This window comes from Helianthus annuus, chromosome 15 (genome assembly GCF_002127325.2).
Source record: "Helianthus annuus cultivar XRQ/B chromosome 15, HanXRQr2.0-SUNRISE, whole genome shotgun sequence".
In the NCBI taxonomy this organism is placed as follows: Eukaryota; Viridiplantae; Streptophyta; class Magnoliopsida; order Asterales; family Asteraceae; genus Helianthus; species Helianthus annuus.
The window spans coordinates 60922379-60936436 of record NC_035447.2 but is presented as its reverse complement, the minus strand read 5'-3'; positions in this window follow the sequence as shown (position 1 = coordinate 60936436).

Below are 14058 nucleotides of genomic sequence, written 5' to 3'. Positions count from 1 at the left end.
ATTTGAACCTAATCCTATATATATAGGGTCAGGATTTAGAGAAAACGGTGGAAAGTGTGAGAACGGTGAGAACGCTTATGGATCGTCCGATCAAAACAATCTATGGACTAGATTGGCGCGGTGGCGTTTTCGTAAATAACACGAATTCTATTAAGTGGACGCGCTTCATTAAGGGTAAAAAGGTCTTTACACTTCTATATCAAAATGCCAAACTATTGAATAAAACGCTATTACGGACCAAAACACATCCCTATATAAAAAAACATCTCAGACATAAAATCACACCCCTTAGAACCTCAAACGCCATATTTCCTACTATATACCATTCATCTTACAAACGCCAAAAACCACAAAACATCAAACACACCTACTCAAAAAACGCCATATTTTACTATATACCAATCATCTAAGAAAACGCCAAAACACTTATACATTAAAAGATTCCAAAAAATCGACATTTCTTTCATATACACTATTTCCTCAGTAAGACGCCAAAAACGGAAAATATCGTTTCTTGTATATTCAATATTATTCTACGCCAAAGTTTCGGAGAATGCATTTTTCCCTGAGGTGCTGTGACTCAAATAACATTTTGCTGCATGAGATGGACAAATCATAAATAAAAAGATGCTGGTGTCAGACTTATGTCATTTTTTGTGTTTTGTTATTGATGAATATTATAATGCCATGAAGAGTCGAATGACACTGATGAGTGGTTTGAAGATACATATTTAAACAAAAAACTCATGTCATTTTGTCTTTCCAAATGACCACAAAAACACAAGCATGACAAAGCCAAACCGCCAGTGAACATGTTTCAAAGAAGAAAGAGACTAATGACAGTGAAGATTTGGAAGATGAATTGTTTCTATTTTTATTTTTTTAATTTTCTTTTTCTGTTGTTTGTTATGTATCTTTCAACTTAGAATAAAAAAATACATTATATTAATAAAACGCCAAACAGTCATAATGCTTGTGAAACACCATAATGCAGTAAAACGCCAAAAACTCCCAAACTATAATAAAAGTAATTTGCAGAAGTATTATTAAAAGCTAAAAATGAAAAAAAAACGCCAAAAACTACTTAAAGCCAATAAAAAACGCCAAGCTTAGGAGATGGAAAGTCTATGACCCTAAAAACTCATAAAAAGCTGAAAAAAAAAACAGTAAAAATACACAGTAACTGAAAAGACGACTACTTTATTAATATCATTTCTTTTAAATAAAATCCCACCTAAACTACGCGCCAAAAACATCCTATAAGAGAGACGTCTCTGCATAATCAACTGATCACAAACCAAAAACAACGCCATATTTCCTAGAAACCATTCACTTTAAAAACGCCAAATATAATAATTAAAAAAGCCACAGATGCGGAACCTCGTTTCTTCTATATTGAGTATTGTTCTAAATGAAGTTTCACTGAATGGATTCTTCTTTGAGGTGGGTATCTCTATAAGTTTTTGCTGAATGAGATGGACAAATATTCAAGAAAAAGAGACTAGGATGTGTCATCATGTCACTTTGTTCTTGATGGATATATTGATGGCATGAAGGGATCAATACATTAGAGCAGGAGTTGGTCTTCAACATGTCATCAAATAAGTACATATCAACCCACAATAAAGGATGCCACAAAAAATAAGCATCTTCTAAAGACGGGCGTTATGTAGGAAAATAAGGATATACATAAGGTATTCAAAAACAGGTTCAAAACGCCAAAAAGGTTAAAGTAGAAGAGGCTGATGATAGTGAAGATTTGGATGAAAAATTAGATTATAATTTTTAATTTTTTTTTCATTTTCTATTGTTTGTTATCTAATTCACTGTTGTTTATTATCTAATTCTCTACTAATAAAAAAATTGAGTATAAAACGCCAAAAACTACAAACAATAAAACGCCTGATAGTGTGAAAATTGACAGAACGGATGCAAGCAAAGCACGATGTTGCTATATAAAACGCCAAACAAATTATTACTGAAAAATCAACACTAACTGACAGATGAAATTGAACGAAACAGTAATTGCTAAACAGTAAAATGAAGAGACGATAACATTACTGACAAACATTTATTATATTAAAAGCCACTACATGGAAAATTGAATTTATTTATCTTTTCAAAACGCCATAATTGCCTGTCACATTATAGGCCTGTATCCTACATGGCACAACACTTGATAGAAAAAAAACATCAAGAAAATAAAAAAATTACTGATGTTTTTTACATTATAGGCCTACATCGTGATCTAAAAACAGTAAAAATGGCAAACATACTTAAAACGCCAAAATATTTACTATGATCCTGATCTAAAAACAATAAAAATGCCGCGTATTTATTAAACGCCAAAAAAATGGAAAGGTGATGTGACACGCGTTTAAAAAAAGAAATATGAAAGGACAAAAAAGCCCCTCCGCCCTTCTCTATGTCGCGTGACACGTGTTGGACCAGGATGCGTTCTCACCGTTCTCACACTTTTGAGCGTTTTCTCCTGATCCCGTTTCTATATATATATATATATATATATATATATATATATATAGGGTCAGGATTTAGAGAAAACGAGGGAAAGTGTAAGAACGGTGAGAACAGATATGGATCGTTAGATCAAAACAATCCATGGACTAGATTGCGCGGTGTCGTTTTCGTAAATAACATCAATTTTATTATGTGGGACGCGCTTCATTAAGGGTAAAAGGGTCTTTTACCGATCAAATTAAAAACGCCAATAAAAATGATAACACGCCATTCAAAAAAATAAAACGCCATTAAATACAAAACGCCAAAAATTAGTGATAAAACGCATTGGAGATTACAAGAAGAGGAAACAACACAGTAACTGGAATTCAGTTATTAACATTGATTAGAAGAAATTCCCTCCTAAATTACGTGCCAAAAACATCATTATATAAACGACGTAAAACATCGCTTCCATAATCACTTCAATCTATCATTTCTACAAAAACATCTTTAACCAAAGACGCTAATTTAACCAAAACGCCAAAAATGGCAACTATTGTTTGGCGGAGATACACTCTGGCAATCAGGTGATTCGTCCTACGTTTTGACAACAGGAGGGTGTATGTTAGGACGATCAAGGCAATTTTGAAGATGGAAGAAGAGGTACAAAGGGGTATTCTATCTCTTGGCATTGCTCTGGATAACGAATGCCATGAAACACATATGCTTATGAAAGCATTAACAAGGAAATTTGGACCAATGAAAGCAGTTGTAAAGCCGGACCCTGTCATGACATCATGGCGTTTTTATGATGAAACAAACATGGTGACCGTTATATACGACAACGGAGAGTAGGAAGACTACTGGCTTGAAAACATCATGACAAAGCTGGGGCTTGGGTTCATGGAAGAATTGCATAATGCCACTTGTTTGAACACAGAAATGGATTCAAAAGTGGCGTTAATGTAAGACATGTACAAATGGAGGCTTCAGAATCTTCAGGAACAAGAAGCCGATGAAAGTGAAGGTGATGACATGGATGAAGGTCTAGATGAAGACTCCGAGGAAGAAGAGATGACGCAAGTGATGGATACTTCTCGGATAAAGTACCTTCTGACGAATAGTTTTAATTTTTTTTGGTTAGTTTTCTTCTGTGTAATCTTCTTTTTTTAAGATAATTAAATTATATATTTCTCTATTTATTTGCAACACGCCAAAAAACTACTACAAAAAGTTATTGCTTACAAAACGCCAAAAATAAAAAAAATTCCTGCTTAATATTTTCTCCGTTATTGTATTTTGTCATCCTGATCCGCATAACGCCATTTAAAAAAACGCCAAACTTGGAAGATGGGATGTCTATCACCCTAGAAACTGCTAAAGCTGAACAAAACAGTAAATACACACAGTAACTGAAAAGACGGTTACTTTATTACTATCATTTATTATAATAAAAATCCCGCCTAAACTACGCGCCAAAAAACTCAAATAAGAGAGGGGTCTATACACAATGAATTGATCACACCCAGAAAAACAAACGCCATGTTCTCTAGAAACCACTCACTTTAAAATGCCAAAAAGTTAGTTAAAATAACCACAAATGGTAAAGCTTTCACTGAATGGATTCTTCTCTGAGGGGTTATCTCTATAATCTTTTGCTGAATGAGATGGACAAATATTCAAGAAAAAGAGACTGATGACAGTGATATGTCATCATGTGAGCTTTGTTCTTGATGAATATGTGACAACCGTCAATTTTCCATGTAATTATGTACATGTTAAATAGTAATTTGTGCTTTAATAACTGTGCTTGGCTTGAATTAATGGCATGAATGATTTCTGATTATTGTCATATACATACGAGCGCATTACATGTTTCATGATCTCATATCATTATTGCATGCAACACATTATGATCCGATTAGTGCACGAAACAAAGTTAGCACAGTTATCAGACGAACTAGAAATACTGACGGGAATACAGTACTCAGACAAACATGATGTTAAGACACAGAATGAGCCCGAAACCAAGAGTTACACTAGTATAGTGTGTAGGAAAGTAAGGATCATAAAACTGCCTTCCTAAAGATAGTTTAAGTACCGGAAAGTGCCTAAAACTCACAAAAACTGCAGAATTATGCATTTTTCAGCAAAAATCAGCATTAACACTAAAATATAATGCAAAATTACGATTTAATGGTCTAGAATACATTTTTAAGTGTTGGGAATCAAAACTTTCACAAAAGGAAACACAAAGCACACTAAACTGCGTAATTTAGCACCTTAACGAACCAGTAACCAACCAAACAACCGGATACTACCCGAAACACCAAATTTTCACTAGAAGCACTGTTTTTTCATTTCCGAGTTAGTTATGGTCACCGAACATCATAATGTATCCTATAACTACATAACACATATAAACACTAATTCTTATACTTAGAATCTAACTTAAACATCTAACTTACCATCACAACTCAACTATACCCCCTTGTTTCGACGGTCACCAAGGGTGGACCCACCCTTGATTTTTTTTTTCCATTGTTTATTTGATATGTTGTTTGCTTTAGAAACATATTACACAAGGGTTATGCAAATGTTGGATATTTGTTATTATAAACCACAAGTTCATTCCATAAACTCATTTCACCACTAAACAACTTCACACTTCTCCTCCCTTCTTCCTTGTTCTCGGCCGTGAACCACCACCCACACCACCACCATTTTCACTTCAAACTTTTGCAATCCAAGGTGATTCTAAGGTGCTAGGAACTTGATTATGGAGCTTTGAGGCATTGGAGCTTGAAGGACCATTCTCTAGAGCTTTTATCCACCTTCTTCAACATCTTGTTCATCTTTGATTCTTCCCTAGCCCTTGTGCTAGTAGCAAGCCTCTTGTAACTTGATTTTACTTCTCTTTTTGTTGGTTAAAAGATTATGTAAGTGGTTAATCATAAAGATCATGAAGAAACAAGAAGATAATCCTTCACATAAAGCTTAAAATCATAAGAATCTATGTTGTTTTAGTGTATGTGTGATACTTGATGATTGATTTCTTGTGATTATGATGTTGATCATCATAAGAAGCTTGCTAGATTGTGATTAAACACATGATCTAGCAAGTGAGAGGATGAATCTCGTGAAAGACAAAACGATCATCCTTTATGTTTCACATGAACTTGAAAATGAAGATGTTTTCGTGTATGATGATGATGAATACATGTTATAAGTCTTGTAAATGGATGATTTCAAAAATAGTTTTCACAAGAAACCAAGGTTATTTACAAGATTTACAAGATCATGATTTTTAAAGAAACTAATCATATTTTTAGTGTTAAATCAAAGCTAGAAACATGTTGTTAACAAGAAGAATACAAGAAAAAACATTTTTAGAAAATCATCTTGTAAGTTGTAAAAGACTAAATTTTACAAGAAAGGGATTTATGAACAAAGAACCATGTTTTAAAGGGTAACTAAACCTACTAAATAACATATTAAGTTACTACAAGTTATTTCAAAATTTCAAGTTCATGATGTAGTGTAAATTGCATGATTTTGGCTCATGGTAAGTATTGATTGAATTGTTAATGATTGATGATGATTTTAAAAGAAAATGATATGCTTTTAAAGCATGGAAACCTCCATTTTTAAGGAGAAACTATGGCAAAATTTTTGTAAAATTTAAACACCTAGAAAAATAATTTTTAAACAAGTGTTTACAAGTAAATTTTAATCAAGATTTTCATATAAAGATTTGCCATAATTTTTGTTACAAAGATTATAAATATTGGAGGTTGATTTTTGATAAATAAAAGTGACTAAGTATATATTTAGGAAAATATATATGTAGATGTCACACTTATGAGCTACTTGTATATTATGTGTATTAGTTATATTATTTTAGGATTTGAAAATAATATAACTCGCCAAAATACAAAATTTGTAATATAAAATATTACCAAAATTCCAAGAAAACAAATATATAATTGATACCCAAAAAAATTGGACAAACCGAACACGTACGTATAGACGATATATATATATATATATATATATATATATATATATATATATATATATATATATATATATATAGGCAAATGAATTAAATGGAATTTTGGAAACCAAAGAAACGAAAATATGATTTTTACAATTATTACAAAATATATCATATTTTATCAAGTAGGAAAATATATTATTTTTGAGTGAAGAAAAGTATATATTTTCTTGAACTATTAGAAAATATATTATTTTTGAAGGAAATAAATATTTTCTTAAACAAATTAAGAATATATTATTTTGTGGTGAAAAATGGAATTATAAATATTTTCTAAGTTAATCTTGAAAATATATTATTTTTGGGATTTATATATCTAACCCCTCGTAAAATCACGTCCAATGATGTATCGACATGTGTACTAAACCCTAATGAAGTCAAACATTGACTATGAGGGACTAATTTTGCGAAAAATCAAAAACTTTGAATATAGAAGGACTAAAAGTGTTAACATGCTTAAACTAAGCCTCTGAATAACAATATATGTGTAACACCCCCAAAATTTCACCTGCGGAAACTCCGCGAGGCGTGTCACGCATCAGAGTTCGAGCCACCAATCACATTGAACCAATGATAAATATTAAAATAAGTCATGACACTATTTTACCAAAATAAGTTGCCAACATTATATTAATTCTCAAAAGTTGTGTAGCGGAAGCATGTAATAAGTTGTTCAGCAATTGTTTCGTAATAACGCTTACAACCAATGTATTAAATGTATCTTAATCCGAGAGCCTCGATCCATGACCACTCCAGCACTCCCAGATAGCAAGCTTCCCAATTCCAAGATACCTAACGACCTGCGAGCATGTAACACGTGTATCAGACAAAGCTGGCGAGTTCACAGTTTTAGAAAATGTTTATTACCCGTTGTGTGAAAAACCGTTCAATAACCAATGCAAGTAATATTGTTAATATCTCATTTCCGAACAATGACGGCTCCTGAAATACACGACTGCCCTTCCCACGTACTCCTATCTAGTACTGGGCCAGACTGGGTCATTAGTTCACCTCCGTCCTCTACAGGCACGGGGTGAGGGTGCCAAACCTAAGTAGCGCTACTAACTAATACCCGATGAGGGACTTACAAAAGATGATAGGTGAGAATATTAACCAATATACTCGTTTTTACCCAAAGACTCATCCCCCCCATGGGATACCCACTGACTGTCCCCAACCACTGGGACGCATGCTCGAATGTAGTGAACTCACCTTCGTTTTGCTCGGTTAGATTAAATGCTCGTTAAACAGTTGATCAATCAAATCCTATCGTGATTACCAGAGACAATCAGTTTCATGAATTCACAGTTCACGCATCTAATCACACGTATTGCTCAAGCAGTAAATAACCAAGCATATAATCATCACGCATGTCATAGCAAGCATAGTTCATATTATCATGTTCACAAGTACTGCTTAAGGGGCACGTACTAGTATATCAATCACACGACTTTCGTTCACGCTACACTAATAATATGTCAGAAACAAAACACCCCGTTGTACATAACCCAATCCGCAATACACAATTAATCAACATATTTCACGAACACATAAGCAAGACAGTCTAATGTGCAACCTAATTAAGACACCCTTAGTGCCCTCAATATTGGTCGACTCAATTATAAGAGAAACTTAACACCCGGCCCAAGCATGTGTGTTTGTTGTACATGAATGTGGAGTAATTAGTTCAAGTTCATGTAGCCTAAGTACATTTGGCCCAAACAATTGACCCGCAGGCCGGTTCGCAGCCCACCAGACGTACCGGCCCAATACGTTCAGTGCGTATATGTATCTGGGCTCGGTGTGCAGCCCATATCCCAATCGTATTACCCGATGGTGTGTGGCCCATTCAGATATATATATAGACCAACAGTTAACACCCTACCCGACCCAATGTATAGAGTCCAAACCCAAACCGAACACATATTACTCGTGGACTTTTAATCATAATATAGTCTGGATTAAACGAATAGCCATTATCATCTAGCAAAACTCCTAACCAAACCTCACAATTGTTCCTCTAGTCATCCGACAAAATCATTTAGCACAAATAACCATGAATATTTATAACTCATGTGCATCCATTTACTAGCATACTATAACCTAGACCATGTGCATCCATTTTCTCATGTCAGTTGATGATTGCAAACATTTATTCAAGTATACATACATGCTAATCATTGACTAATCACACATATTATCCTTACTGACAAATTTATCAAAATACATATATTGTTTGATTAGATGAATACATGGCCGCCATTTTTTTTTTTAGTCAAAGTTATCATGAGGTCATTTACCTTCAATACTATTGGACCCTTTTAAAACTACATACATATCCACTTGGTTATTTGGAATCTGAGAATTCAATATGCATCCATCTAATAATCTAATCATACACACATATTCATCATATATAATCGGATAATCTAATATCATTCATGCTACTTATCTTCGTTCAACATGATGTCTATTAAACAACACAATTTAAACCATGATTAACACACACCATAGCCGAACACAGCCACATATATCAAAAGAATTCCATCACGACCATAGAAACTACACTAACCTAGTTATGGTGTGCGAGACAGAGCATGCGAGTCAAGAGGAGTGGAGCTCCGGATGTCAGGATTGACATCGATCTTCAGGGAAATAAGAGAGAAAGATAGGGTTTTGTTATAACTCCTTCAACCACAGGATACGTGCCCTACATGTATACGTAATACTTCAAGGGTTGGGCTTCGGTCTATTGGGCTTGATGGTGTTGTTTGTGTGTATGTGTGGGCCGACCTCCAGAACACATACAAGTTAGGAAGTAAGAGTGCGGTCAGGATTAGGAGTGTGACCCGGGACTCGATTGGTTAAACACTGTATCACTTTACCCCAAGGTGACTTTCATTCGATCACAACATTCACAATGTTGATCAACTTTATTTATTTACCTGACGAGCGCAAAATTATAATTTACGACGAGACGTAATTAGAAGCGGTGAATAGCTAGAAACTCGAGTTGTCACATCATCCCCAACTTGAAAGAAATTTCGTCCCGAAATTTGTTAGGCAGTTTCGAAAAGGAGTGGTAACTCACGATGACTGCGGGTTTTTCTTCGGGTGCCACATCATCCCCAACTTGAAAGGAATTTCGTCTCGAAATTCACCTAGTTGCATCAGTAAGGTTGAATCACGCAAGAATGCTTGAGCTTTAATCTGATACTCAAGTTCCCGCGTGAACTCGAGTAACTCTCATGCTTAGGGTTCGACTACATCTACGAACCTTAACTCTCCGATCAATGATTCCGTTGGTTTTCTTGACAAATCGCAACCTGTCGTCGACTATCAGTTCTTGTAACGGAATAACACGTGTTTCATCAGACAAACACATCCTTAGGGTTGAGAAGTGGAAACTTTGTGAACATTGCCCTGTTTGTCAGATAACTTGGGTTTGTAGGCGATGCCCCTGATGCTTTCCAGAATTTCGAATGTCCCAATGTATCGTAAACTAAGCTTGCCACCGCACTCCCCCAGGGCGAGACTTTCGATTATTCTACATTCGTCTACAGTGAACTCCCAGTGTTTCCTAAGCTCATCCGCTTTCCTGACGGTCACGCGTTGTCACCAACGATTTCTAATCTGAACAATCTTCCCAAGAGTTTCGGGTACAAGTCCTGGACTTGTAATTAAGTTGTCTATCACCTTAGTCCAATAAGGAGGTTGGCATTATCGTCCATGCAATGCCTCAAACAGAGCTATCTGAATTCTAGGATGGTATCTGCTGCAGTATGACTCATCCGAATGTAAGCGCCCTTCCAAATGTTTACTAACGCCAATCTCACACATGCTCGCAGCATGTCCTCAGGTGTCTGGATGGTTCTTTTGCCCTGACCATCTGTCCAACGGTGATAGGCAATGCTCATGCCTAAATCAGGTATAGCTCAAAATCAAGGGAAACAGGAATTGGCACCTCGTGCCCAAGAGTCACCTCTCTCAGAGGAATATTCACAAGCTGCGATGACTCGTCGGTTTCCTTATTAGTAACAGGGCTTATTGGTTACATGAAACAATCAGCAGGTGATATTGTTTCCGTTTTGAGTGATAAGTAAATTGGCGACATAATCCATAGTAGTCTATTCTCGTTTCTATATGAGTGTTTCTGGTTGCTTCTACTCCACCTTGACTTTCTCAGAAGTCAAACATCATTCACATATTTCGCTGTATAGGCCTTCAAGCCCAGTTGCCGATACAAAATCCTTAGTTCCTAATATATTCCAAAAATCTAGATGACTAGAATATCAAGGTTGTTGTGCTTCACTCAACACAAGTTCCTTTGGATTGCGGTATAGTGAGACCCATATTCGTTTCCTGAAATAGCGAGCATCGTCCGCCTTGGCAAAAGTTGCCCTCACATGCCCCGCATGAACCCAACTTGGAAATTTTCTCCCTTCAGTGTTTTGGCTTGGACAGGCGAATCTAATCAGATAGGGTAGAATCGATGGTGTGCTGCAAGGCTCATACGCGTCTAGCTTCACAGTTGAAATCATTCAAAGGTTTCATCCAGCGACGTCATTACATGTTTTAGCACCTTCGAAACAAGGGTACACGGGAGGCCATTGTGATCGGTCTAAGTAGCGCTTCGGGTACCGTCCAGGTAATCCCTCCAACTTAAACCCAAAGACCATGGCTTCCATCGCAGGTTATGATTCGTGCATTCTTCTTGTAATTCCACTACGTAAGCCATCACTTTCTCGTGTTGCATCAGCACGCAAACCGGGATTCCGATTCGAACCATCATGGTATACCACTAGATCACCCGTACACTCGGGCAAAGACGATGCTTAGTGCATTGCAGAGTTGAGATTCGAATGTTGGAAAGGCGTCCTCCTGTTCTGTCTTTCGCAATCACGTCACTCGGCTGTACTAGAGAGATCTAGGTTACGTGACCTCCGGAATCCTTGCGATTAACCTGCGGTAACATCAAGCGGGACCAGGTAATCGTTGTATCCTCGGGGAATTCTTCAGTGAGACTCCGTTTCCAACCAAAACGGGTCTTAGCGAGATCCACGTGCATCCCTGTTTCGTTGATTATACGACCCACCAAAGACACCTCTCGAATCCAAAAGTTATATTTATCTAGACTTCGTGCGGTATGGCTCCTCTCTCAGGGGCTCTTCTAATAAAATGCAAGAATGCCTGTGATGTCCTTTTTCTCTTGGGAAGGATTCGGAACTTCATCGAATAACATGGTTGGTCCACATGATACGTAAAGCTGCGGGTGTGATGACCACCCCAAAGGTCATGGGATACAAAGTCGCATGGCTGAATTGCGTCCTATGTGTCGCTTTAATAATCTTTTTCCCCCTGGACTTTCATCTGATAAAGCTCGCCCCTTGCAACTAGTCGACGGGTCGTCAATACACGGTCATAGCAAACGGTTCCTTGACTGTCGCCTTGACGAGTTCCCGATAATCAGTACACACACCAAAAGGCCCATCTTCCCGGATATATCTGGGGCTTTCCAACGCGAAGAATAGGTCTGACGACCTCCTTGCCGAACAGTCCTCATAGTGGCTTATACTGCTCTTGCACCCATCCTGATGCAAGACAGTAAGAGTACGAGTATTCGGAGCTTCCTCTGATCGTGAGATCAACGAGTTTCTGACTAATAGTTGTGGTGATATGTCTAAAAGTTCTTCGAGTTGTACATTGAGATTAGTCACGACAATTGATAGATCCTCGTTCTTATCGCCCTTTGTCTGATTATTAGAGTTAGTTGCTACTACAGTGAGGTCATCCCTTCACAGACGCTTTCTGGGCTGTCATTACCGACACGATGCAAATCTTCTCACCACCCCGGTACTTTAATGCATAAAGTGACGCTAAATTTCTTCACACAGGGTGCGTCTGAGTGATTTGTCTAGTTAATGAACCATTACTGACTACTATCTCGTAACCACCCAGAATAGTAGGAGTGAGACCGGTGTCGCATGTCTGTCTCCCGTAAGGTCGAGTTTGTGTCCTAACTAACATGTGCGGTCGCAGTTGACTCGCCATCAGCCGGTTCCATAACATGTTTGGTTTTGCGAATCATCAGGGTTAAATAGTATTAGGGCGAAGCGATTTACTACCCATCCGAGCCACCATGTTGTTATTGTCCTATCGTTGCCCACATCAAGCCTAACTCCCCTTCCATGAGCACCACTACCGGTGTAATTGTTACAATCACGCGGGTTCCTCCCGTACCGTCATCGCTCTCTTAGTCGTGGTCGTTTTGAATTGTCAACGTCCAATACATGCCGAAGGCACCTTCATTTCCATACAGTAGGCTACTATTACAAGTACCTGGGTGTCACGAATACTGTTGCTCTAATGTTGGTGTTTTGGGGCCGAACGCCACGTTCTTTCACCACAATGTCCCTCTCTTCACACTTCGTGCCGAGTTCCAAGGTACTACTCGTTGTGTTGGAATTTACACATCCCACACTAAGATCTGTTGTCATTGCTAAAGTCCAGATTGGTTTGTAACAGTTGACCCCCACGAGTCGCTGTCCAGTGTTAAAAACTTAGATTGAAGTCAGTTCGCTGGTGTTCGTTGCTGGTAATCGGGGTCGTCCAACTACTGAAGTCGGTAGGATACTACACTCATCCTTTGGTCCATCATTCCAGCAAGCGATTCGAATTATTCCCAGTGTGTTTCAAGAGTGTTGCAAAAGTGATCGCACTCCGAGGTTTAGAGCGTTAGTGTGTTGGGTCCAAACAAATGAAGATAAGTGAGGAAGGTAATAACCATTCATTCGACGCTACCACATCCAACTCAGGGACGTTCGCACAAGCACCTAGCATTCTACACAGTTTGCTAGGCGTTCTGATGAGTGTTCAGGCAATGTTTGTTAACATCGAGGTTCGTAAATGTTTGATGAGAAGTGAAAAGTTCGTGTTTCAAAAAGTTTGTGTTCATGTAAGAGTCACTCACTGCTATGCCTCCTATAGGCTGTTGTGTGTCACATTAATCAAATAATAGAAGTGAAAAGCCGTGTATACAATATGGGGGTAAGGATGCTTGGTACATTCCGTACCAGCTTGATAGGCTGCTAAAGCCTCAGCCACGCGGGTGTTGATTAGGTCGGTCAACTCAGCCTGAGTCATGGTGATGTTGCCACGTCCGTGTCCTCGTCCACTCATGTTTCTATAGTTGGGAATAAACCGATTTAGGAGTCGAAACGAGATGGGAGTCAAGTATCATACTGATATTTACGTACTACCAAGTTCACACATAGTAGGGCAGAACCCTCCTCACGCTCGATAAGTCTCACTGGGACTTGCATGCACCCCGCGTTATTATTAAGTGTGCACCCATAATAATAAGGCAATTTGCATGCTTATCTCAGTGCTTCTTAGCTCGCGCTCAAAGTTTCCCCCGTTAAAACAACACAACAGATGATATCACAGGTCTATGACTCGCATGAGTCGATGTGTGGGGTCACGCTATCAAGTCACTATGGTGCTAATTGTTTCAGTTCATATACGTTGTGAGTGTGTGACTG